The 25,316-nt window shown below is 41.0% G+C and overlaps 1 pseudogene; it reads right to left on the reverse strand.

Moving 5' to 3' along the window:
* LOC149226075 (cullin-3A-like) overlaps window positions 1-25,316 on the reverse strand; it is a 45,691-nt pseudogene that overhangs the window by 10,903 nt on the left and 9,472 nt on the right.

Consider the following 25,316-nt stretch of genomic DNA (forward strand, 5'->3'; position numbering starts at 1 on the left):
CAAATTTGTTGGTTCCTCGCCCATCTCAATTCATGACAAGTGGTCTGGTCCTACGTTTAAGCGTCCCAACTTTACTATTACCTCAAAATCATACTGTTTAAATAGTGAGAGCCATCTGCATATGCGCCCCCCAACACAGGCTTGTTCACCAAGTATTTCAATGTGGAATGGTCGGTATACATCTTGAAATGTCCTCCAAGTAAATAGTGTCGGTATTTCTGGAGTGCGTACACCATTGCCAACCCCTCACGTTCAGTGGTAGAGTAGTTCTTTTCTACTTTGGACAATCTTCGACTCGCAAATGCGATCGGGTGATCCACACCCTCCATACCCTCCTGTGTGAGTATGGCTCCCAACGTGATACACGACGCATCAACATGTACATGAAATTCCACGTCCCATTTTGGGAAGACCAAAATTGGCACGAAGGCTAGTTTCCCCTTTAGGACATCCAAATTCTTCATGTAATCATCATTCTAGCAGTATGTCACATATTTTTTCAATAGCTTTTCCATCGACACGATTATTTGGGCATAACTCTCGATAAACTTCCTATAGTAGCCAGTGTGCCCCAAAATAGCACGTAACTATTTGACACTGCGCAGTGCTTCCAGATTCAGAATAACAACAATCTTCACAGGGTCCACTATCAGGCCTTGTTTACAGGCCACATGGCCTAGTAGGTTACCAAAGGGAACAAGGAAGGTGCACTTTTTAAGGTTCAGCACAATCTGGTGTCGGCGGTAAGTATCCAACATCAACTGTCAGCTCACTACATAGTGCTTAACTAATCCAAAGATATTAAATCGTCTAGATAGACCTCCAAGAACTTGTGGATGTATTCTTTGAATGCTGCCACCACTATGCGTGAGAATATCACTGGCATGTTCTTTAGTCCAAAGGGCATAACGGTGTATTGAAAGCAGCCCCATTCTGTTGCAAAGGTTGTTTTGCTTCTATCTTCCAGCGCGATCTTAATTTGATGGTACCCTGTGAAGCCATTTGTAAATGAGTAAGCTTCCTGACTGCCAACATTCTCTAATAATTCATGTGTGAATGGTGTCAGGAATGGATCATGAACACAAGCATTGTTGAGCTTCCTGAGGTCCATGCATATTCTTATTTTTCCTTTCTTTTTTTTCTCCTACACTACCATAGGACTCACCCAATCGGATTCTTCCACTGGTTCGATAATTCTGGCTGTGAGCATTTTATCTAATTCATCACGGACCTTTTCTTTATACTTTGGGTTCAAGCGGTAAGGCCGCTGCTTAATTGGCTACGCGTCTAGTTTTAGAGTGATCTTCATCATCCCTAAGTCGACAATGATCCCTTTTATGCCCGTGATTTTGGTTGGGAACAAGTCGTGGTATTCGTGGAGTAACTCAGCGACCTTATCTACCGTAGCATTGTCCCAATAGTCCCCAAGCGTTGCATACTTCAGCTCCGCTTCTGTGCCAATGTTTACCTGCTTTGTTTTTAGCGGTGCAGTGTTGTCGGGATCCTCAGTTGATGGTCCTCGAACCTCGCGATAGCCTTCGGTTTTTGGAATATCAACATTTCGGGGGTTGTCATCATCCTCCTCCATCTGCACGTTATAACATTCTAGAGCACTGCTTAATTGGGTTACCCATACTGGTTGTACCATTTCCAATGGCTCCTATGGTATTTTGAAGATGGCGTCTTTTATGGCTTGCAGCGCATCATCAATAGTATCTGACAATCGGTCTTGAAATGTGAATGTTTGTCGGCCGGATAAATCGTTCTTGCGGACAAGACCGATCTCCCTAGTATCTACAGATATCTAGTGTTACACAGTAATTTGTCACCATCCCTGTTACTCCTCTTGTCGTACCTTGGAGGACTCATCCCGGGAGTTATAAGGAGTGACAAAGTCTAAAAACACTTGCATTATGTTCCCTTGAGCATGTATTTCATGTTTCCTGAAGACACCTCCTACAGATTATCCCTGAAAAGTGTCCCTTTTCCATTGGCGCAAGTCCACAGTATTTTACCCGCGCCAATCATGGAGATCCTCAAAAGAGGGCGCGACCATTGGCGCTCTGTCTTAGAGCAGCAGTCACGCCAACTGAGTTTAGTCATGCTTTTTGCCTTAATGCACGTCCGACTGTTGTTTCCTTCATTACGTGGAGCTTTTTGAAGATAAAAAATCAGTCTTACGCCGAGCTCTATCCTATCTCCATCTTTAGTGGCTCTCAGGGAAAAGATGTTAATCCACAAAAGGTGTCCCAGTTCATCGTATCCTCCTCCCTTCTTCATCTATATAAGCTTGTCCTTATGCATTTGACAAGCTAGTCGCTAGTGCTAAGAGTCAGAGTTATGGAGTGCTAGATGTTGAGTTCTTGAGTTCTTGGAGGAATGCTAATGAGAGCTAGAGAGGTTATGCTTCCGGAGAGGAAATGCAGTGCAAGACACATATAGTTACTCGCCCAGCCAGGAGAGGTTCAACGTCAGAACCATGGTTGTAACTTTTCCTGTTTATTATTAATTAATGAGCGACTGCTATTATAGTTCCAATCTCATTGTCTATTATGGTGTTGATTTATTTCCTTTCTGATTGAAATATAGTTATGCTTTGGTAGATTTTATGTTGGTTTCTGTCTCTCCCTTTGCATGTGCAGGTGTTCGTTTATAATCTGCTGGAGCGAGGGAGCGGGAATATCAGCTCTACCTCAAACATAGCATTGGACTCCAGGTTGGTCTTTTTAATCCACCTTTGATGCATAACTAGCAACTTGCGTGGCAGCGTGGTTTGATTGTGGCTAGTTCTGCTTTAGACTAGTGGGATCACCTCTGTCCGCAAAGGGGATTTACCTGTCCAACAATTTGGCGACTCCGCTGGGGAGAAGCTATTGAGTTTGTCTTGCATGATTGTTTTTCTCTCGCTTGCCTGAGTTAATGAACTTTCTGAGTCAGTTCTGAAATTGCTATCTGCTGTTTGGTTCTTCTGGGCACTGTCAGTCAGACCCTGGGGAGTTATATTTTCTTTTTGAGTTAGTAAACGCGGCTGGCGCGGTTTTTCTTCTTACAGTTGTGCCAGTTGGCGCATGTTGCTCCATAGGCACCCGCGCCAATTCATTGTTAGCGCGAGTTGCAGTTTTACAGTCGCGCCATCTCTCTGAATTTTGCCAGTTTGATAGCTCAAAGCTCTTTGAACTCAGATTTTTTGTTTTCCATATCTTTTGCCTACTTCTGGAAGTGTGTTGGACCTCTGTGTGACTGGATGTTACTTTCATCCTTCAGTTGTTTGCTTATTTCTATCGATTTTCTATTCCAGCCCTAGAGTACCTAGTGGCTGTGCATGTCGAGCCTTCTGTGGGACGTAGTGGTTTGATCAGCCAGTCAGCTTCTTGATTGTTTTCCGCACTCATCTAGTGATTCACTTTGTACTTGTGGATATCTCTTCAGGTTTGTTTACATGCATTATGCTATCTTAAAAATAAAAATAAAAACAAAAGAGCTTTTTGCATTATACTAGTTAGCATTTATTGTTATTTGTCGCTTTTAAAAAGAAAAGGAAAAAGTTTTTATTTCTTGTTATTAGCTGCATTAGGATCTTTGTTACTTGCTTGATGATCATTTTATTCGTGTGAAAAAATATATCTCTACTCTTCTGTAGGTAGAATTCATCGAATGAAACGATATAATTTTGGCATATAGATTGCATCTAGGAAGTTTGGAGAGACCACATACGGTAGGACCAAAAAACTGAAACATAATTGAAGATAAACTTTAAAATAAACTCAATGAACATAACAACGCATTGGAACATAATGCAAATACTCTAGAGGTCTAGGTTAGAAGACGTGTTCCGGCGTCTTTAAACCTGGTAGTTTATCGTCGAGTGGTTGGGTGATTCCTCCACGGTGAAACGATAGGTGCCAATACGGACTGAGCTCCCACGTACCGTCGCGTATATACGGGAGACCCCACTAGGCTATTATCCTTTATCCATAGGAAGCCGAGTCTGCCGCCCTACGATTCACAATGCAGTGAACACAGCATTCACGAAGATCGACCACCCGTACCCTAAAAAGTATTCTGTGGTTTTGCGAAAAGTTTGGCACACCCTTTACCTAGAATTCCAGAGCAGTCACTTTTGATCCTTTTCGGACTCCCTAAACGAAAAGGTGCCTGTGAGCGTCTTGTCACTTCGTGCTCATTAAACATTTGAAGGAGACTAGAGTCATCTTTTATCCTTTTCTCGACTCTTAAAAAATGAAAAGGTTAAGTTCAGTGTCTTAAAATTTATTGGCCACGATAACATCTACCCAATTAGATTGTGATTGCGTTAGACTGAGTAGGATTATTTCTCGTTTGATGGCAGCCTTCCCGGTGCCCACCGGCCAAGGTATTCCTCCTGATGGGAACCCTCGTCCCTTTCCTCCTGTTGGAAATGTTGGTGTTCAGTATATCGCAACATTGTCTTTGCCTGGGTTGACCATTGGTTTACCCGTATGGTTGTTTTCGAACTCGGTGGTTTCGAGTGTGATAACTTTTGTTCCGCCACCACCTCCTCCACCCGAACAACACCATGATGATTCTAAGGTGGAGCCCTCCCCTTCTTCGCCCACTGTTGCGTCCTCATCTTCTACTTCGCCTGGTGAAACCTCGGGTTTCAGTAACCAGGTGGCTAAGAAGAAGAAGAAGAAGACCAAAAAGAAGAAGTCCCCTAAGGGAAAGGTCACATCTACCGCAAGAATATCTGAAGTAGAACTACCTTCTGCTCTTCCGCGGAAGGCCAAGTCTCCTTGTCGGTTATGCAAGGCGGACCATTTTCTTTCTGATTGTCCTGGTATCCCCAGGATCCTAGATGTATGGTCCCGTGATCCACCTCGTCCCTTGTCGTCGCTAATCGACGATACCTCATTAGTTGGTAGGAGAAAAGGGAAGGTTCGTTTCCCTTGTTGACTTTGTGAAGGTAATCATCTCCTTCGCCTTTGTCCACTTATGGATGAAGCCTCCCGTCTTTTGGAAAGTCTGTCACCTCCCTTACCCCAACTACCTGCTCGATATCATCGTCTTTTGGCAAGTCGCTCTGCTAACCAAGTGCTCAAGCATAATTCCCCTCTGGTCCAACCTTCTCTTCCTGAACTTACCTGTGCTCCGCTGATTCCAGACCAGTCCCTGGTCAGAACGAATGTTGATTTACCTTCATCATCTCTGCGCCACTTTATCATCAAAGATGAACCACCCGAGTCTAAACCAAACGAAAGTCCAAAGGTCCAACTCACAAGTGACCCGGTCTTTCAAAAGGTCCAGCTTACAAGTGACCCGGTTTTGCCTACCGAGGTTCCATCCTTCGATGATCCTACATTTGAATCCAAACTAGACAACAGTCAAAAGGTCCAGATTACAAGTGACCCGATGCTGCCTACAGAAGTTCTGTCCTTAGATGATCTTACACCTGAATCCAAACCAGACACAGGTCAAAAGGTCCAGCTTACAAGTGAGCCAGTTTTGCCTTCAGAAGTTACTTCCTCAGATAATATTCTCACTACAAACGATGAAGACCCCACCGTCCAAATTCTATTTATCAACATAGACTCTAATGATCAAGTGAGCATCCCTCTTATTCCTTCGCAACAGGAAGAAAGTCTACCAGAATCTTATCCGTCCGTTTATCCGGTCCCACCTCCAAGCAACCTAGTTGTTTCCTTTAATTGGGATCAACTAGTCAATCCTCGGTTACCAGCCGCCATACCATTTCGAATTATAGTCCAAGTCTACCGAATGGTTATGGCTGGTACAATTATTGATGAGGGATCTCCTGTGAGTATCCTTTCTTCCACAGCTTGGGAAGCACTTGGTTCGCCACTGCTTTTGCCTGAGATGCGAAACCTTACAGGTTTCCATCGAGAAACTACTCGACCTTTAGGAGTTCTTCCCAATGTGCCTATCACCTTAGAAGGGAAGAATGTTCAAATGGGTCTCATGGTCGTCCAAGGTCCGCTAGATTACAATTTACTCCTTGGAAGAGACTATATTTATCGCATACGTGCGATTGTGTCCTCACTCTTCAGAGTGATGTGTTTTCCGCACGAAGGAAGGACGATCAGGATCGTAGACCAACTTTCGTTCCCCGGTTCACACTTCACATATAGTCATTTACCCTTTCTAAACGGTCTTATTTCCACAGGAAATGCCTCAACGCCCGCTCCGTCATTCTGATGACGGCAGCTGACCCGGGCACATGACTGAAGCCCGGGGGGCATGCATCCTCCTTCAACATCGAGTCTTTCCAAGTGAACCTTCATTCCACCCACTCCGTGAATGCCATAAAGCTTGGGGGGCATATACCTCGATTTGCATTATCATGCTGGGGGCATGCAAAAATTTAATAAGCATAGTTTTTCGTTTCAAGCTTATGTAAAAATGAAATTGAATCCAAGCAAAGTTCTCCATGGTTCAAGCTTGTGTAAAAATGAACCCATACCTGATTTGCATCCCGTGATTGCCTTTTATCTGCTAATTTCTGCTAGATGAGCCTTGGTTGTTTCATTCCATTGCCACCATCTCTTTGGCCGATCATATGCTTTCGCTTGGTTGTTTATCCTTTCTTGAGGAACTGCAGCGATGAGTGGTTTTATTAGCCAGCCTCTTGACCATTACATGTTTCAAGTAAGTTCCACCATTACCGGAACCAGTTTCTATCCTTTATACCACTCGTTCCTTCAGGACGAGTCGCCTTTACGCTCTTTTCTGACTCGTAAAATATGAAAAGATTGCCAAGTATTTTTCCCTTTTTGACTCGTTAAAGGAAATAAAAATGAAGGTCTTCTTTCAGCTCTTTTCTGACCATTTAAAGAGGAAAAGATTGCCGAGTTCTCCCTCTTGACTCGTTAAATGTTAATAAGGGGCAGTCGTTTTAAGTTTCTTTTTGTCGACTGTTAAAACATAAAAAGATTACCGGGTTTTTGTCGTTTCAAACTCGTTAATGGTTCCGAAACGACGTGGCTTTGACCGCTTTTTTACTTTTTCAGGTCGAAATCACTAATTATGAAAAGTACTCCTCGATCGTAATGATCGGGCGGTTCTTTCGGGTATTATTTTATACTTTTTCGGGCCCGAGAGACACAACTTTACGAAAAAGGACACCCCTGGAGTTTTCTTTTCTGCTGTCTTTTCAAACTCTCTAAACATGAAAAGACGCCGAGTTCTTCCTTTGTCAGACTCGTTAAAACTTGATGACATCGGATTTTGTCACACCACAAGCACATGCTATCCCCATCAAGCTTGTTAAAAATAACTGGGGTACTCGCCAGAAATGGCGGGGGGAAAAGAAAATTTTTGACCCATCATTATTACCGTGACGGCAGTATGTCGCTCTTGAACATGGCACTGTTCTGTTTTCGTGTCCAGGGTGGGGATATCTCATCTCACATCTTTCACTTGCTTCCATGGACTTGGGTACCTGATTTGACCTCTCATCCACTCATTGCCTCGTCACCATGACCTTTGATACGTTGATGTCAAATACTGCCAATTCCGTTAATGTGCCGCCGATATGTTCAAGAGAAGTTGACCTCTGCAAAGGAACAACATCCCTCTGATAGTTTGTACAATCTTGATTCACAATATTGTCTCTCTGTCTCGTGTCGATGATGTGGGAAACATTATGGCCCACCTTCGATCAAGGTCACTCCCTGTCGACTTCAACTCATTATCCAGGAAGTTGATCTAGAGACTCCCTTCCAGTGCCTTGGAGCCTGCATGCCTCAATGGCGGGATCTTCGTGTTCGACGTGAGGTTTTCATCATGGGCCTCCGATCGAATGACTCTACGGGTGTTCGACTTCAGATCATTTATTCACACGCCGTAGATTGTACCTATAGTACCTTGAGGGCCATCGTCATTATTGGTGGTACCTCTCACGTCTGTTAACAGTTTCCACTATTGACTGGTAATCAGACGATGTTCATGCATGTTCGACATCAGCTCATATATTCACATGCTTGAACTTGTACTCTTGTTCGGGTCGAGATGGAGCGCAAGACCCTGGATTGTGTCTGTTGTAATCCAGGCGTGATTCTTGATACTTGACTCATTCACTGGATGGCTGCGACCATACCTGAGTCAATTCATTGATCCTAACCAGATGGCTGCGTCCATGCTATGGATCTAGATTATTTATGTACTCTTTTATGGATGGCTGCGACCATACCACGTACATCATGTAATTGAACTATCAGTCATGTCTCGTAATATAGATCCTCGGCGGCGGTAACTATATGTGTTCTTATGTGTGTTCTTGTAAAGCATTTCACCCCTCTCCACCTCTCGAACTTCATGCTTTAGGGGGCATCTGTTACACAGTAATTTGTCACCATCCCTGTTACTCCTCTTGTCGTACCTTGTAGGACTCATCCCGGGAGTTATAAGAGTGACAAAGTCTAAAAACACTTGCATTATGTTCCCTTGAGCATGTATTTCATGTTTCCTGAAAACACCTCCTATAGATTATCCCTGAAAAGTGTCCCTTTTCCATTGGCGCAAGTCCACAGTATTTTACCCGCGCCAATCATGGAGATCCTCAAAAGAGGGCGCGACCATTGGCGCTCTGTCTTAGAGCAGCAGTCGCGCCAACCGAGTTTAGTCATGCTTTTTGCCTTAATGCACGTCCGACTGTTGTTTCCTTCATTACGTGGAGCTTTTTGAAGATAAAAAATCAGTCTTACGCCGAGCTCTATCCTATCTCCATCTTTAGTGGCTTTCGGGAAAAGATGTTAATCCACAAAAGGTGTCCCGGTTCGTCGTATCCTCCTCCCTTCTTCATCTATATAAGCTTGTCCTTATGCATTTGACAAGCTAGTCGCTAGTGCTAAGAGTCAGAGTTATGGAGTGCTAGATGTTGAGTTCTTGAGTTCTTGGAGGAATGCTAATGAGAGCTAGAGAGGTTATGCTGCCGGAGAGGAAATGCAGTGCAAGACACATATAGTTACTCACCCAGCCAGGAGAGGTTCAACGTCAGAACCATGGTTGTAACTTTTCCTGTTTATTATTAATTAATGAGCCACTGCTATTATAGTTCCAATCTCATTGTCTATTATGGTGTTGATTTATTTCCTTTCTGACTGAAATATAGTTATGCTTTGGTAGATTTTATGTTGGTTTCTGTCTCTCCCTTTGCATGTGCAGGTGTTCGTTTATAATCTGCTGGAGCGAGGGAGCGGGAATATCAGCTTTACCTCAAACATAGCGCTGGACTCCAGGTTGGTCTTTTTAATCCACCTTTGATGCATAACTAGGAACTTGTGTGGCAGCGTGGTTTGATTGTGGCTAGTTCTGCTTTAGACTAGTGGGATCGCCTCTGTCCGCAGAGGGGATTTACCTGTCCAACATCTAGCGACAAGCAAGACAAGCAAATTCTACCTTTCTCTTAATATTGCGATTTATAAATAAAAGCCAAGAGATGTTTTAGACCCTACCTCAAGTCCAACGCTAGTTTGTGGCAGTCACGCTCCATCTGTCCAAATGAGTTTCCTTTTAAAAACCTGCAAACACAAACAAACACACATCATATAACACCTGCATAGCCAATATAATAAATCATATTTATCATGATGATCAAGGAATTCATGAAATAAACCATAGAAGACAGCTTATTGAGAAAAATGAATTTGATTGTATTAACTTTAAACAAAGAAGAACTTTACAACCTTGGTGCCTTGATGTTGTATAAGCTCCTCCCAGGGTCCAGCAAGAATCTCCTCTACTTTGACAAGCTTCACACTCTCCCCAAAGAGATCAAAAGGTATGTAATCTCTCCTCTCAAGCTCAATTAGGAAGTCTAAATTCCAACAGCATTTAACCTCAAAAATATTCAGCTTTCAACCTCCCTAGCAACCAGCCCAATGCTTCATTCTATAGTGCAGAGGAAGGAAGTTACCAGGTCCACCTTCAAGGGGATAGAGTCCTCCTTCAAAGGGATAAGCTCCTCACATCAAGGGGTTAGCTCCTTTAGTTATGGGATGCATGAACCACCTAGGAGCGAACTTGCCACCCCAAGATTCCTTCTAGAAGCGTCCAAAATTAACCCAAAGTGAGTTTTTAATAATAAATTTGTGCCTTTTTTACTTTTACAGAGGTCTGCACCCTTTACATAGAAACAGAGAGGGCAGGTCCGCAGGGGACATGACCAAGGGGTGCGGGACCACAGGTAACGCTAAGAGAAAGTGCGGAACTAGTGTTTTAGAGATTCCAAGGACTTTCTCTCATTTTCAAGGCTTGACATGAAGAGCTGAGGTTTAAGACTGGCATAGGAGGACAGTATGAGTGGTGATAGACTCATGCTGATTGCAGAATGTCATGGTGACAATATTTTGTGCAACAGATTGCCCCCTAAAGTGCTAAGTCTGTAATAGATAGTATTTGTCATCTAAGAAGAGTGGAGTACTTTATCATTTCGAGGATCAACCTGTGCAGAGCCTGGTTGGAACCTATAAAAACATTCAATACAAAATATATATATGAGATCATATCATCGCTGAGGTAGGCATTCCCATACTCAGATCAAAGCTGACTAGAAAACTAACTAAACTGCTCTGATATAGGAATGATCTTGTAATACATCATAAGTGTAGACATAGTATGGACGCATCCATCTCTTTATGAATAGTCCACCGTATAATGAATAACAAAATTCCTCGCAACCCGGATGGTGGAAACTAGATCTAGGTCTTGATTTCTACTTCCCGAAATAGTACGATTCTATCCATGTGAATGAATGTGTCGAAGTCGAACATGGTAGAAACCACTTGATTACCAATCAATGATGTAAACTGTTAACAAGTGTGAGAGAAACCACCAGTAATGTCAATGGCTCTCAATGTACTCAGTACAATCCATGAAATGTGAATAGATGTGTTGATGTCGAACATGTCATGGAATCCTTTGATCGAAGGTCAATGATGCAACTTGTCATCGAAGGTGAGAAACTTGCCATTGAGGCATGCATATTCCAAGGTACTGATGATTTCTAGATCATATTTCTAGATAATGAGCTGAAGTCGATAGAAAGCGATCCATCGTAGGCAAGCCCACAAAAAAAAATGATAGATCAAGTTTGAAGAAATATGTTTGCAAGGACTGACTCAGGGATGGTCAAGATGGATGAAAGATATTTTGCAGATGAATGCTTTATTTGCACTGACCTCTTGAACACATAACGACACTGCAGATGGTTTGATGACAATTGACCCAAAGCTAATACCCAGAAATCGGCTGAAGACTTTCAATATGGTTTGATTAACTGTTAGGCAAAGGATTTCCCAACCCAGGTGAACAAAAAGTGTCATGTTCAAGAGTGGTTAAATGTTTTTTTGAGACACAAAGTATAACAAACAGGTTCATTTTTCTCTCTTTTCCCCCACCATTTCTGGAAGGTACCTCTTTATTTTTGACAAGCGTGAGGAGGATAACATTTGCTTGATTATAAGCTCATCCTTTGGATGAGTCCAACTTAGTTTAAATTCGAACCCTAAGAAGGAGTGGTCTGTTCCTGTTTGTAATTGAACAGGTCCTTTACTGTTGAATTTTAACGAGTCTAGTATAGGAGAAACTCGGCGTTTTTCAATTTTAGGGAGTCAAAAGAAAAACTTAAGAAAACTCCATGGTTGTCCTTTTTCGTAAATTTGTGCCTCCCAAGCTTGAAAAAGTATAAAATAATACTTGAGAGCACTGCTTGACCATTATGATCAAGGATTACTTTTCATAATTAGTATCTCTAATATGAAAAAGTAAAAAAGTGATCAACGACACGTCGTTTTATAACCAATATCGAATTTGAAACGACAAAAATCCGGAAATCTTTTCATGTTTATACGGTCAGAAAAGAGCTGTAAGTGGACCGTCCTTTTAATTCCATTTTAACGAGCTTAAAAATAAAAATTCGGCAATCTTTTCATATTTTAGGAGTCAGAATAGAGCTTCAAGATGACTCTAATGTTTTTTGTTGAAAATGATCAATTTTGCCTGAAAAATCTGATATTCTGCACAAAAACTCAAACATTACTCATACTTGTTTAAAATAAATAAAAATGCATCAAAAGTTACCTTTTTAAAGTGAAAAATAAACAAATTAAAAATTCATTTATTCAAAAAAGCTTATAAAAAGGGCTTTTGTAAATTCATTTTTACTGTTTGACTTCAGAGTGAGAAAAGAGAGCTTTTGGGTAAGAAACTTCCCGTCAAGATTGCGGAAAATCTGTCAGTTGGAATCGAAAACCGTCACCTACAGGTAATCCACATCACTTTACTCTTGCATTTCAACCATTCGAATTTTGTTTTTAGGTTTCTATTTTGACTTTTAGGAAGAATTTTGTTTAAAAGACCGCTCGCGGGGGTCCACAGGCGCAGCATGCGAAACCTACGGACCCCGACTTTTTCCCACACAGGAAAGAGCCAGGGGCCCACACTTTCTGTTTGGGCAGAGTGAAGACCTACGCACTGTCTCTAACTGGAGAGTGCGGTCCCCGCGACATAGGTTTTACAATTTCAAATTCTTTAATTTTCGCCCAAAAACTTTGATTTAAAATGCTCTAATCTGCCTTTTCTTTCAATGTAGGATATACACTATGCTTAGCTGGCAGAACGGGAGCATGAAGATGTGGACCCTGCCGCAATTAATCACCAACCTTCAATAGATGCATTGAAGGCATGTGGGCTATTCAAATTCTGGGCCATACCTGGCATGAGGGCCCAAGTAGACTTTTTGCAGTGGCTGGTGGACAGATGGAATATACAGGACTAGTGTTTCATTATTGGTGGCCACCAGCTCGAAATGGAGCCAGAGGACATTTACTTTTTGACTGGTTTGCCTAGGAGAGGTGAACATTTGACTCTATCTGGGACTAGGCCAGGTGGCCAGTCTGTCGATAGTCTCTTGCTAGTGTTTTGTAACGACCAAACCAAGGACAAAGGGATTGATATCAAAACCATCTCCCGTCCTGAACTCAAAGTGATTGCATTTACTGTCACTAGAATCTGCGGAAGCGCAACACTGCATATGGACACTAGATCCCAAATGCGGATGGCAGTAGACTGTTATCGAGGCACCGTCTTCAACTGGTGCGAAGCTGTGTTGGCTAATGTAAAAGGCCAACTGACTAGAGTAAAGAACGGACAACTAAAAAACTTTGGATATGGTTTCTTAGTTGTTAGCTTTGGTCTAGAGAGGGTCCCAATGTTGGTCCGACAACATATTTCCATTGAAGCTGCACTTCCCCGAGAGCCCAAGCTAATGCGTTGGGTTGCAGTTATGGCCCGTCATCTTAAGGAGGGTTCAGAGGTTGTTCGATTTCCTCCTGAGTATTTTCATTAGTTGGAGAACCAAGTTTTCGCGATTCAGGATTTTCCTTATGCTAGGATGGATTATCGTAGTGACCCAGACATGGCTCTTCCACTAGGAGAGCAATGGGATGAATCAGGTAAAATCATTCTCAACATTTTCTAATTTAATTTTTTTTTTTTTTTTTTTTTTTTTTTTTAAATCGTCCAAAACTGATAGTAAAAAGTTTCAAATGCAGATGTAGTTCCACGGCGACCAGCCACTCTCCGGCCCTATGAGAGGAAACACCCAGCTACAGCAGTACCAGCCCCACGGGACGAATCTACAGGGACCTTGGCCGAAATGGAAAACCATCTAGAGCGTTTGACAGCAGACATTCTAGAGACTAGCATAGATGACATTCCTCTTAGGTTACAGCATTATGTGATTGGGGTCCCAGGACCTTTCAGGAGGTTTCTTTGTAGGGTGGCCTGAGCAGTGGTTTCTTATCGTGATCATCACCAGTGCTAGGATGATCGCTTTGTAGACTCATATGACATTTTTGCTTTTTGTACTATCATTTTTGCCGATCATAAGGTGTTTTTCAACCTATGATCGAAGACGATGTATATTTGACACACTTCTATGCTATGCTATATCACTATTACTGGCTATCTTGTAAAACATTTTATGGAATGTCTTTAAATTTACTATTTGATTATTGCAAATGTCTACTTAACATTCGAGAAGCAATTGCATCTGCTAATGTATTTAAATATCTTGGAATATGCTGATACTCAATATAGTCAAATTCACGTTCCAAGAGACGAACTCTAAAAAATGATCTTAACAACACTGGATTTCTAATGGCATAAACTCTATTAAGCTGCAATACAATGAGTTCAGAATCTAACCTCACAATCAAACTCCGAATCCCAAATGAAATGGATTTAGATAATAACTCAATCATTGCACTATACTCTACAATGTTGTTCGTTATTTGACTAAGGCTTACCCCATGCATAGATACCAACTCATCAGAGGGTGAATAGATAACCCAAGCTGCGGAAGAAATGTTACGTGTATTACGACAAGCACCATTAGCAAAACCAATGTATGTTTGAAGAGACGTCGACATCTGCAATATCAAGAGTAAAATCAAGATAAGCAGGAATAATGACAAAAAACACTCTCTAAACCAAGCGCACTTTTCTAATCTAAAACACACCAGCTAGAAAGAAAACTAATCTAACTAAAATCTCCACACCCAGATTTAAGCATAATATGTCTTTAGATAAAGACCGTTTCTGGGTTTACCCAAAGAGACACTGTCAAAATCTACCAATTCATAGGCCCCTTTTGCCAGCTTTCACTTAACAACACAAGGACCATGCCACATAGGTACGGAATTTTCTAGCCCGTAGCTTATCATTTGCTTGATCGTATAGTAAGACTAGATCTCCGTCCAAAAAATTACAGGGTGTAACATTTCGATCATACTGAGCTTTAATTCGTTTGGCATGAGTTTCGATTGCTAGTGCAGCATTACGTCGATTCTCATCTAGTTGAGTTAAGTATAACAAACGTTTCTCCTCTTCAGAAGTCATTGGAAGTAACTCTATGGTTATTTGCAATGACTGGATTTCACATTCAATGGGTAACACAGCTTCCAAACCGTAAACCAGTTGGAAAGGAGTGAAACCAGTTAATTTTTTTACTGAGGTTCGATATGCCCAAAGCACTGAAAATAACATGTTATGCCAGTTCAACCTATGAATCCCAATGATTCGTCGGATCATAATGACTATAACTTTGTTGATGGCTTCAACCAGACCATTAGCCTGTGGGTAATATGGAGTAGAACTATCGTGACACAGGCCAAGCTGATCTGTTAGTTCAGTCATCATGATGTTTAAAAAATGACGCCGATGATCAATGATAATCACTTGTGGAACACCGAACCTAGCAATTATATGATTGAAAATGAAAATCGCAGCAGTTTTGCTATTTGCCGAAAATGTAGGCATCGCCTCGGCCCACTTGGTAAAATAATCTACCACAAGGTTGATATACGCATGCCCACCAATCGAGTGAGGGTTACATGTAATAAAGTCGATACCCCATTCTGCAAAAGGACCAACGACAATTATAGGTTTGAGAGGAGTAGGTGGAGCACGCATATTTCGATCAAAAATTTGACAATTGTGGCATTTTTTGACTGCGTCAATACAATCTTTAAACAAAGATGGCCAGAAATAGCCAGCGCAGAATATCTTTTGGGCTGTGGCATACCCATACATATGACCGCCACATGCTCCAGAGTGACAGTGATTTAGAACCTTTTCAGCTTCCTCATGAGTTAAACAACGTCAGAAAACAGAGTCCACCCCATGACGATAAAGTGTATCTCCAATTATCTTGTATTGTTGGGATTGGAAACGTATTTTTCGACGCTGAGATCTTGAAACTTCAGGCCGAAAAGATTGGGTTTGGAGATAAACTATGATATCTCCATACCATGGATCAAGAGTGCTGATAAGAAACAATGATTCATCTGTAATGGGCTCTTCGCCATAGTTTCAGTGTTAGCACGTGGGAAATCACACATCAACTCCGCAAAAACTAAAGATTTCTTTGACTTAGATTTTTCAAATTCCAAGTCAAATTCTTGCAGGATAACAATCCATTTGGAATACTTTCCCCTAGCAATTGTTTTGTCAAAATATAGATCATAGGGTTACAGTAAGAAATTACGATAGTTTTGCGTAGTAAAATGTAATGACGAAATCGCTAGATAGCTTGAACAGCTGCCAAGGCCAATTTCTCCACATGTGAATATTTCAACTCAGTCGGATTCAAAGTTCGACTAAGATAGTAAACCACATGTTCACTACCAAATTCATCTTCCTGAACTAACACCATTCCGATGGTGGAATGAGAGGCGGCGAGATACAAGAAGTAATCCTGGTTGTAGTTGGGAGGATGCAATAACGGTGCATGGGTCAACGCATGTTTAAGTGCATCAAAAGATTTGTCAGCTATCTCATCCCAAAAGAATGGAGTATTCTGTTTCAACAACCTAGTAAAACCCTTTGTTATCTCGGCATAGTTAGGAATGAATCGATGTAAAAAATTTTCTTTCCCTTGCAAACTTTGGAGTTGGCGAAGAGTCAAAGGACGAAGCAATTTGACAATAGCTTCAACCTTTGAGGGATCGACACGAATGCTAGCTTTTGAAACAACAAATCCCAATAAACGACCCATTTCTATACAGAAAACACATTTGTGTGGATTCAACCTAATTCGATAATGCCTACATCTCATAAAGATTGCTCGTAAATGAGTGAGATGATCGGCTCTACGTAATGAATGAGCAGGTAAATCATCGAGATAAGGTTGCACAATGTGCTTGATGTCATGAAATGCATAAGACATAGCTCTTTGAAAAGTTGCTCCGGCATTTTTCAACCAAAAAGGTAATTTGGAATAAGCAAATGTCCCCCATGGACAAATAAAAGCCATTTTTGGTTGATCAGCAGGTAGAATGTTGATTTGGTTCTAACCGGAAAAACCATCCATAAAGGAGAATATTTCACTGCCGCCACAATCATCAATGATTTGATCGATATAGGGAGTTGGGTAATTTTCTTTGGGACAAGCTCGACTAATATCCCTATAATCGATACATATTCTTATTGTTCCTTGTTTTTTGTTAACAGGAACAATATTCGATACCCAATCCGTTAAGGGAATTGGATAAATGAAACTTGCTTTAAGTAATTTCTCAACTTCTGCTTTAATAGCAGCAGCTTTTCACGGGTGAATCTGATGCAAACGTTGCCGGACAAGTTTAGCATCTGGGTAAGTTTTGATTTCATGAACAACAATTGCTGGATCAATTCCTTTCATTTCTTCATATGACCAGGCAAACACGTCGCGGAATTCTTGAAATAGGGCCTTATAAGCTTGAAATTCATCTTCCATACAAGAGGCACCTATATGAATGTTTTCAACAATTCCCGTTTAACTGAAATGTCAATAGGAACCATTCGAGAAATATTTCCCAAATTTAACTCAGAATCAGGATTTTGCAATGGATTCTGTGGTTCTTTGACATAATCAGTAGTAAAAATTGATGAAAAATCATTTTCAAAATGATCAATCTCAGGTAAGAACAAAGATCTATGATGAAGATCTTCCCATGGTAAATCATCAACAGACAAAATTTCACGAATCTGCTCATCAGTGTGAACAAGTTCAGAAAAAGCTGTTGAATCTAAGTTTGATGCTGAAAGTGATTCTTCATGGACCACATTCATTAGGTCAATTTCAGTTGAAGAAGGGTCGGAAAATGATTGTACGACCTGATACGCAATTTCATAGGGACTCAAAGGCATAGCATCACCAAATGAATCCATCTTAGATTCGGAAGGTATGATCCAAGGATCATCATAAACAATAGTGTCTGATGAAATCATATGAATGGTTGCAGTAGAAGGCGATACGTTAGGAGGAGGAAAGGAAAAAGTTCCCAGTAAACCAGAATCTTTAACTAGTCCTACTCCAACATCCTTGTAGGGGATAGTTGTTTTGCCGACATGCTGGATACTTTCAGAAGAGGCTGGGTCGGATGAAAAGTAAGTTAGCTGGTCTATAGTTAGAATCTTTCCATTATGAGGAAAATTTTTAAGCCGAAAGACCGATGAAACAATAGCAGTCATAGCGTAAGACCAACTACGACCCAAGAGAAGTTTGTAATCTAGAGGGGCATCAACCACTTCCACATCTAGATTAACAGTTTTGCCTTCAACCCCTATAGGTAAATCCTATAGAATTCTAAAAGGATGGAAACCACGGCCATCAAAAGCCTTTAGAATTGTCGGGATTGATTAAGTGTAGGAGAACCAAGAAATCTCCAACACTGGAACGACATAATACACGTTGAAGCTCCCTCATCAATCACAGTCCTAAAGCAAGGTCTGTTTTTGACTAACATTGGAATCTGGAAAGCCATTTGATGAGGTAAGTGAGGTGTACTATTTTCTAAATCGAAGATTATAAGGTTCGAGTCCTGAATATCAACAGCTCCTATAGCCGACAATAGCAATTTATGCTGTGTTGGGCATGATTGCAGCACCTCCAAAGCCGACATTGCTGAAGGTGAAATAGCTAAATCTTCAACAATGTTATAGTTCTGAGCAGCTCTCGCATGCGGATTGAAAGCCGACTTTCGAAGTATACCTTTAGTAGGCAGTTTGATTACTAAGTTTGGGTTAGGTTCCTCGATCTGTAGTGGATCAGAACCAGGAGTTGAAGTTGATGGGTTCGAATTAGAATATTCTGCTTCCTTACCACCAACAGGACTTTTACTTCCATAATCTTGCGATCGTGTCACAATCCTAACATGGGGCATCATCATTATGGGTTCTTCTGAGGCATTTGAGGAAGAACCTATCATCTTACTGTCTTGACTAGGAAAAGGATCCTTCAAGACAGCAGGTGTTTGAGAACCTTTGATAATTTTCGCAACCTCAGTGCGATGAGGGCAGTCTCTTGTAAAATGCTCTTCATCATAAATGAGACAAGGATAACGAGGTTTACATTTCTCATCAGTAGATTCGGTTTTATCTGATTTCTCTTTCGAATTTTTCTTATTTTTCTTCTTCCCCTTCTTTTTACCGCCGGATTTTGATTTGGCCGTAGATGACTCTACGACATGAATATCGGCAGGAATTTCAACAGAAGAGTCTCCTGTCGGGAATCTGGTAAAGTTATGATAGGATAAGAATTCTTTGAAGATTTCTTCTTACTTTTGGTATTAACTGAACCAATCATACCGTCAACGGCATGAGACCCTGAAGGACCTGGAGTTATTTGATTTTGTTTAGGAATATCGGGGATTTTCTCATGTAAAGTACCCGACTGCGTATAAACAAGGTCAAGGTACTGAGCTTGAGCAATTACTTGCTCTTCAGTAACAACTCCTGCCTTAGCTACATCCTCAGTGATTTTAGGTAATAATGATTTAACAAACCATTTTGCTAAGATTTGATCCGGGAGAAAAACTTTCACTAAACGTCGTCGATATCTCCATTCATGAATGTGATCTGAAATATAAGTGGACGTTGACTGTTTTAATGAAGTTAATAATTTCGTGCCATTGTCATATTTGACAAGCAACTGAAAATGAGTTAAGAATGAAGTAGCTAGCTGACTAAAATTATAAAAAGTGGCTCGTGGTAACTCAATGTACCACATGGCCGCAAGACCAATCAAAGTGCGTTGAAAAATACGTAAATGAATTGAATCATCTGTAATGGAGTTAGATGCACACCAGAGGTGATAAGTCATCACATGGTTTGACGGATCCTCTCCTAATTTACCTTCAAACTTTGGGATATCACTGGGCAACTTATTCAGCATTGGCGGCCAAAATGGAAGATAATTAATCGGATCCTTAGTAAGGCGCAACAAATTAGGCAAGTCCGAAGTTGTAATGAACTGTAACTGACGATTAGGGTCTCGAAAACCCTGGGTCATAAGACCAGCCCCAGGAGGAGGATATCCAGGATAACTTGGAATTGGAATTGCATTTGGGATATTATATCCTCCTCGAAAACCAGGATTAACCGGACCGTACTGGGGTTGTTGAGGATGCTAATAAGTATATCCAGGGTACGATTGATACTGATAGACTGGGTTCTGTACAACAGGACTGAATTGGTACTGTCCTTGGTATGGTTGATAAGTAAATTGAGGTTGACTTGTGACAACCGTACTTGGAATAGGTTGTCCTACAAGCATCTGAACCGAAGTCTGAATTGTAGGTCCAGACTAAGGTAAAGATGCTTGAGGAGTTGATGTAGGAACAGTAGAAACTGGAGCTTCCGATACTCTAGAAGTAGGTGGGGTAGATTGAACAGATGCTGCAACAGTTGTAGCAGTCATTTGAGGCGGAGTTCAAGGAGAACTAGGCCCAAGCTGAGAAACTACACCAAGTGCAGAAGTTTGAATAGTAGGCTGGACAGGTTGCTGGGTTGAACTAGAAACCAAGGGTTGTCCAGATTGAGATGACAACTACACATTTGGTTGCAAGATCTGTTGAGATTGAGATGGATCCCACACTATGTTCATTCCGGGGTATGGACCCATAAAAGGTTGAGCATATTGAGGACCATAATCGGGCTGAGGGTAGGGTTGATAATTCAAAGGTACATTTCCAGCTCCTTGAACAAATGATTGACCTGAAGGTGGTTGGAAACCTTGGGTTGGGTACTGACCTTGAGGTTGATAACCTTAAGGCACGTACTGAAACTGGGGTTGACCTTGAGGCATATATTGATACTGGGGTTGACCTTGAGGAATGTACTGTCTCGAAGGTATGTATTGTCCTTGAGGTTGCCCCCTAGGCAGTAACTGGGAACCTTGAGGTTGCCCCCCAGGTGATAATTGAGGACCTTGAGGTTGCCCCCCAGGTGGTAACTGACTACCTTGAGGTTGCGGATTTGGAATGGTACCTGACATCATAAGAATATCTTCTACAATCAACGGTTTAGTTCCATTATTACCAGTTAATAATCCATGTTCAATAGGTTGAGGAGATGCTCCTGAAAAAGTACTAGTAAGTGACTAATACCCAGAAGGAACAAAAGGACCGCCATATGAAAATGTTTCTGGAGATTGAGAAAACATAGATGACTGTCTCGACACATTCAAAGGAGGATAATAACCTCTAGGTGTTGGATGATAAGGAACTCGAGGTGGCGAAAAACTTAGTCCCAAGTTTTCTAAAAAGATGGTCAATGAAAGATACCAAGCGTCCCTCCTAGGTGGACTGTAAAAGATCGATTCACACTCCCTAAGTTCTATAGTTGGTTGATTTTCAGGGATAGATATACCTTCTTCCAAAGTAACAAGTTCAATAGCAATAAGTCTAGAAGGGAGATTTTGGGTAATGATTCTTCCTACCCTGGGTGAACCAGGACCACTGGAAGTTGGAGAAGCAAATCCTGATGATGGAGTAGTAGCAGGTTCAGTTTTAGGCTCAGAAATTTCAGGCTCTTTGGCTAATTCACTAGTAGAGGAAACACTACCAATAACTTTGGAAAATGAAATTGGTTCAATAATATACTCTCGTGCTTGAACTTGATAATCAGGATGCACAAATAAAGAAGATTCTCTTTCTTCCAGTGACCCAACTCTACTATCACTAGGAGTTACAAGAGCTCGTAGCCCTTCAAGCTGGCTTGGTGAATATTCGGGAGGTTGCCCCCGAAGTCTACGAGATTGTCTCGGTAATTCAGCCACGATTAAATATTTTAATTACTTCACACGCAAACAAAGAAAAATCTCAATAAAAACCACTTAAAGTCTCTAAAGAACCAAACAATTTGAATCACATGCCTAAAGAATCTAGGAGTTCAAACCACACACAAACAGTAACTTTCCGTACCGAAAACACTAGTTGGTGATGAAATCCAACGTCGCAGAATTCAATACAGAAATGGCGGTTGGAACAGTTACCCCGACAACCTGCTTAATGAAACAGACTGGCACAAGTTTCTCCACTAAACCGTCTCGAGTGAAGAGAACCCCCGAGAGAGTACAAGTGAGTCTAGTCGATGTCTGCTCCAGGTACAGTGGGATCTTCCCTCCACCGTCACCTTAGGAAAGAATCCTATAGATTATGGTCACTATGGTTACCAACAGAAACAAATATACCTGGGGGAATAGTCTGTGACCCGATACACATGCAAGGGCAGAGTAGCAAAGCTCAATCCCCTTGAAGGCTCCTTGACATAATCCAAGTTTTACCAACAAATGACCCCAGGCTCCTCAATAATGGTTAATCCAAGGTTTACCGTTTTTAATACGTGTATATCTTCTATCATTTCCAATGAGGAAGGATTGATTACCCCACTGGTTCGGATATGATCTCGTGCTTGACTCCTATAAGAGGAGCTTCCCAGAGCATAAATGTAACAATTGGAATTTATCTCCTACTGCAAGATAAAGCTACTTTTTTGTTTTAACTATCTTGGAGAGTTAATTACTCCCTACTCCAAGATACTAGCCTAAGCTATGTTGGTGATAAAGAGCCCTAGAAATAAAACGATTGCTAGATAAATTTTACTTTAAGCGTTATTTTTATTGGTTGTTCCTTAGGTCAAAAGATATGGAGATGAAACTTTATGGTGTGAAGACTCAACTCCAAAACAATAAAAATGCACCTAAGATGATAAACGATTCTTTTTCTTGAATGAATTTCTAGCTAAAGAAAGAGTTGAGAATGAAATTGCTTGAAAAGCAAATCTTTCCTTAACAAATAAATGAAAAGAAAAACTTTTTTGTCTTTTTCAATAAACTCAAAAACGAGACTACTAATTATGCTCATGAAAAATATCCTTTTCTTTTCAATACTCAAAAACTACAAAAAACAAATTCTTTTCAAAAGAGATTCTAAAATTTCTAGAAAACACTCAAAACTATGAAAAATCTAATCTTGAGATCTACGAATTCTAAAAACCTAATTGAAGTAAAAGCTTACAAAATTTCTTTTCGAGGATGTTTTACTTTGTTATCAGCAAACTAAGGACTAATTCATTCGGAATAATAAATTAATCAAAAAACACCCAGCTTATGTTTTCTTTTTTAAAAATGAAATTCAAAACTCAAACAAGTTCTTTCCAAGCTTTGCAAAGAGAAAACGAGATGTATTCCTCACCAAAGACAGATTTCAAAAATCGGTCAGACTCATTAAGAAGACTAGCAAAAACCAGGGTAATCTGAGGTTTCTTAGGCTTCTAAACTCTGAGTTACCACAAAGACCAAACGAAAATCAAGCCAGGCACACAAAACTTCTAGAAAATCACCTAAAACCAAAATGCCAATGGAATTCACCTACAAAAAGTTCCTGACAAGACACATACAGATCTGGGCAGAGGCTAAAAGAAACATAAACAAATCCTAAGCTTAACTGAATGAAAAGATTTTAGGTTTTTCAAAATTTTGACAGGGTCCGCAGGCTCCCGGTATAACCAGGTGTGGTACCGCTCTGTGTAGTAAAGCAACAGTGCTGGGATGTCCACACTGTGTTACAAACAGAACGTGCGGTACTCTTTCAAAAGCATGAAAAACAAAAACAATTCAAAATCTAAAGAATCTACCCAATCCCACACATCAAACAAAAACCAGAAACAGAGAAAAAGTTTCCCAAGTCAAAGTAAAAGCAAAGGCAAAAATCAAAAATTCAAGTCCCCAGTGGAGTCACCATTTTGTCGGCCAGATAAATCGTTCTTGCAGACAAGACCGATCTCCCTAGTATCTACAGATATCTAGTGACAAGAAAGACAAGAAAATTCTACCTTTCTCTAAATATTGCGATTTATAAATAAAAGCCAAGAGATGTTTTAGACCCTACCTCAAGTCCAACGCTAGTTTGTGGCAGTCATGCTCTGTCCGTCCAAATGAGTTTCCTTTTAAAGAACCTACAAACACAAAAAAGCACACATAAAATAACACCTGCATAGCCAATATAATAAATCATATTTATCATGATGATCAAGGAATTCATGAAATAAACTATAGAAGACAGCTTATTGAGAAAAATGAATTTGATTGTATTAACTTTAAACAAAGAAGAACTTTACAACCTTGGTGCCTTGATATTGTACAAGCTCCTCCCAAGGTCCAACAAGAATCTCCTCTAATTTGACAAGCTTCACACTCTCCCCAAAGAGATCAAAAGGTATGTAATCTCTCCTCTCAAGCTCAATTAGGAATTCTAAATTCCAACAGCATTTACCCTCAAAAATATTCAGCTTTAAACCTCCCTAGCAACCAGCCCAATGCCTCATTTTATAGTGCAGAGGAAGGAAGTTACCAGGTCCACCTTCAAAGGGATAGAGTCCTCCTTCAAAGGGATAAGCTCCTCACATCAAGGGGTTAGCTCCTTTAGTTATGGGATGCATGAACCACCTAGGAGCGAACTTGCCACCTCAAGATTCCTTCTAGAAGCGTCTAGAATTAACCCAAAGTGAGTTTTTAATAATAAACTTGTGCCTTTTTGACTTTTACAGGGGTTCGCACCCTTTACACAGAAACAGTGTGGGCAAGTCCACAGGGGACATGACCAAGGGGTGCGGGACTACAGGTAATGCTAAGAGAAAGTGCGAAACCAGAGTTTTAGATATTTTCAAGGACTTTCTCTCATTTTCAAGGCTTGACATGAAGAGATGAGCTTTAAGACTTGCATAGGAGGATAGTATGAGTGGTGATAGACTCACACTGGTTGTAGAATGTCATGGTGACAATATTTTGTGCAACAATGTTAACAAAAATCCCTCGTATAAGACATCCCATTCGCTCGTACCATGTCGGAGTTTTGTCTCAGTATACCAATTCATAGGTATTACATCCAAGGTATGGTAGAATAAGTGTACCCATTCGGGCTGTGGTTCTTCCCCATAGACCTTGGTCCATTCATCTTGTCCATCGTATTTGTCTTCTAGCCATAGCTGCAGTTTCCCAAATCCTATGCCAATCATCCTTTTGCATCCTCGCCCTTCCTTGAAATTTCCTTGATGTGTATCCCACCATCGTGCGGGTGTTGCACATAGTGCCCACTTCAATGCATTGAACCACTACTGTTCTGGTATTGCACTTTCGAATTTGCTTAGGAATTCATCCACTACTATCAATCCATCATATGTCGGCAACTCTCTTGCTTCTGTTGTCACGCAGCGCAGTGATCTAACCATCATGTTGCAATTCAACATTGTCACTTCGTGCAACCGATTCTGCGAGTGCTCTACTTCTCTGTCTGAATCTGAAGTGCAGGAGCTTTCGCGCTCCCATGAGATCCTCCCATTTGTAGTCGGATTCACCCAATCTTGGTCTCGCGCAATTATCTTGTAAATACAATCGAGATCATCGTTGCTATCATCATCGCGCACTGGTTCAATGTAGCGTGCTCCTTTGGCTGGGTCCAGTGGGACTATTACATGTAGTGACATTTTCTCTAAGATCA

This window comes from Pinus tabuliformis, chromosome J (genome assembly GCF_031772625.1).
Source record: "Pinus tabuliformis cultivar Carrire ecotype Pingquan chromosome J, CPIR1, whole genome shotgun sequence".
Classification (NCBI taxonomy): Eukaryota; Viridiplantae; Streptophyta; class Pinopsida; order Pinales; family Pinaceae; genus Pinus; species Pinus tabuliformis.